The sequence below is a fragment of the Lactuca virosa genome, chromosome 4 (genome assembly GCF_052849685.1).
Source record: "Lactuca virosa cultivar CGN04683 chromosome 4, Lactuca_virosa_CGN04683_v6, whole genome shotgun sequence".
In the NCBI taxonomy this organism is placed as follows: domain Eukaryota; kingdom Viridiplantae; phylum Streptophyta; class Magnoliopsida; order Asterales; family Asteraceae; genus Lactuca; species Lactuca virosa.
This window is the reverse complement of record NC_136429.1, coordinates 277,559,616-277,562,801: the sequence shown is the minus strand read 5'-3', so window position 1 is coordinate 277,562,801 and position 3,186 is coordinate 277,559,616. Positions and strand designations below refer to the sequence as shown.

At 34.6% G+C, this 3,186-nt stretch overlaps 1 non-coding gene across 1 annotated transcript; it reads right to left on the bottom strand.

The window, feature by feature from the left end:
- Positions 1-264: 264 nt before the first annotated feature.
- LOC145110416 (small nucleolar RNA R71) lies at positions 265-371 on the bottom strand. Its single transcript, XR_013709795.1, has one exon. It is a non-coding gene; the product is annotated as a small nucleolar RNA R71 (small nucleolar RNA).
- Positions 372-3,186: the final 2,815 nt, after the last annotated feature.

Genomic DNA, 3,186 nt, shown 5'->3' with positions numbered 1-3,186 from the left:
GACATTCCATTTTCCGGGAAAGAGCATGAAGATGCGTTTAGGCACATCGATGAAGTATTGGACATTGCAAATTATTTTAATGTTCTAAATGTCACGCGAGAATCAAATGCCACGCAAGAAGCAGTGTTACTTAGAATGCTACCGGTAACATTCACATGAGCGGAATTTTTTTGGCTAAAGTCACTTGCACCCGGAGGAGTCACAACTTGGACGAACCTACACGATGCTTTCATTGAGAAATTTGGCCTACCTTCAAAGATAGTCAAGCTCAAGAAGAAGATAGCAAACTTCTAACAAAATGATGGTGAGTCTTTGTTTGAAGCTTAGGATAGGTATAAAGGTATGCTTAGGAATTAACCCCAACACGATCTCAATGTACAACAAGAAGTGTCTATCTTTTACATGGGGTGAACGATACAACAAGAAAACTCCTTGACTCTCAAGGAACAATGTGCAAAAGGACCTGTCTACGATTCAGGAGTTGATTGAAGACTTTGCAAAACATTCTTGCAAATATTATAACCCACGAAAAGATGTTACAAGTGTCAAGGGAAGTTTGGATGGTGGCAATGAGAACATAATGGCAATTATGGAAAAACTAGATTTTATGGACCAAAGGATGACGAAGATGGATCAATATATCCATGCAATTCGTGTAGGATGTCATAATTGTAGCGGGACTCACTTGACCAAGGATTGTGGCATCAACGAAAATGGAAACCGGAAGGCTAAAGCTTGTCACTCTAGTGGTGACAGGTACAATGAAGATTGGAGGAAACCAAAGAAAGAGTGGTTGCCGTATGATGAGTGGAGAAAGGTAAAAGAAGAAAAGTACAAGCAACAAGGTCATGAGTTTTATCAAAAGGAGCAACGGGCTCCCAAAAAGAAGAACGACTTTGAAGCAATGCTTGCTCGATTTGCAGCCACACCTGAAAAAAGACACGATGAAATTGATGTTTTCCTCCGAAATCAGCAAGCCTCGATCAGTAACATCGAGCAACAAATAGGAAAAATTTCAAGGCAATTCAATGAGTTCTTAATAGGCACACTTCCAAGAAACACAGATATCACACCCCCAGCCGATGGCGGAAACACCAGGCGGTGTAACTTCATTCCTTGTATCATAGTTATTAAACATATATTGAACAATACAAAAGAATTTTATAAACTACGTACCTATATTGATGATAGAAAGTCACATTATTTTTGTTTCCTAGTAATTATCACATAGTGTCTGAACTATCGCACACATCTTAACAGATATATATTCCATACGAACATAAAAGATAATAGTAAAACTTCTCTTGTTTGAGAAACATTCCAGCTTATCAAATTCCTGAAAACACATGCGTTTTGAAAATACATCAACATAAAGTTGGTGAGTCCACATGTTTTGACTCCGAGTAAAATAGTACTATTTCCATGTTCAAAAAGTGTAAAACATAGTTTAATAGTGTTATGCTGGCCCATACTTATCTCTAACATATAGTATATATCCTAGGTATAATAGTTTACTTATTAAATAAGTGATATACCTAAAATCTCCATATACTTAAATCAAGGAAGGTTGCTACGTATAAGTCCTATTTCAATTCTATACGAGTATATATAGTAGGTATAATTATTTACTTAATGAATAAGTAAAATACCTATAATTTCCTTGTACCTAGAGTATAAGTGTTTGGAAAACTTATACTTAAGATTAATACTTGTATATCGACGAAGTATAATGTTTCTAATAATTTGCTACCATGAGTCCGTAACCGCTGCTATGACATATAAGACCTCTGACAAAAATCCCACCAATGGTTCCATGAAGGATTTCCACCATTGATGCCATAAAAGATTATTCTTGGGGTACCACGAAGGATTCCACCAATATAAAAACATTGCGTGCTTCATTGACGCCGGATCAATAAAACAAATAAAAGGATAGTTCGTCACTCGCTAAATATTGGGTTGTAGCTAACAACCACGCGTGGGGTTGTCAACCCGTATAGTTTCATACACGACTTCCTCGCTCACAGGGGATTAGCGGTTATAGGTCAGAGGATTTCCCCTAAGATTCCCAATCTTAGTTGATGAATATAATAGCTCATGTAGACTTTGTCGACCTCCTATAGTTCTAATAACAAAAGCATATTCATGTCTAAAACCCTAAGTTACTAGACTATGCTTTTAAACATTACTCCTAATTTCATAACACTTAGGCGGTACAACAGCTATAACTTGAAGTAAAACTAGGTTTTATCTAACATAAAACTAATAATATCAACATACGTAACAAGTATATATATATATATATATATATATATATATATATATATATATATATATATATATATATATATATATATATATATATATATATATATATAACTACCGAATATAACTTTAGGGCTATATTAGTAACATACCAGGTTTTATCTAATATAAAACCAATAACATACTTAACAAATAATATATAGACTCCCGGGTATAACTCTGGGGCTATAACACAAATAGTATATATAGAACTATCGAGTATAACTCCGGGGCTACATTAGTATAATCTATGATAACAACATGCTTACAAGTTTAAGATAGTTGTATGATTTCAAAATATCAGATATATTCTAGGTATATATGATACAAAACAACTATATACCGGTTAATATAACTATCTATCTTGATACGAATATACTATTATATAAACATAATATTAACTTTTATATAATATTTAGCATGCATTTTCCCCCGAAAACATTAAAAATCGGGGCCGTGAAACTCACCCTAGTAGCGTGATCTATAGAATCTAACTGAAAAACGGTCAGAGGCTCGTCGTTGTCAGGCTCGGGAAGGGAAACGACCTTTAGAAAATGAAGGAAAGAAAGAATGTTTGGTGTAATGAAAGAAAGGGTCGAACTTGCTATTTATAGGCTGTTCTGGGCCCATTCACATCGTGACATACCTATGGTCACGTCGTGAACATCCATGAGTCATCTCGTAGCCTTACCACATGTTTTCTAGCCTCGATTAGTGACCTAGAGTACTTTCACGTCATGAACTTAATGTTGAATGAATCATAACTTCTTCATGCGAAGTCAGATTTAGACGTTTTATATATATTTGGAATCGTATAGACTTGTAGTGTTGAATGAAAATTTCATTAAAGAGTAAAGTAAATTGATTATAATATGTGTTTGT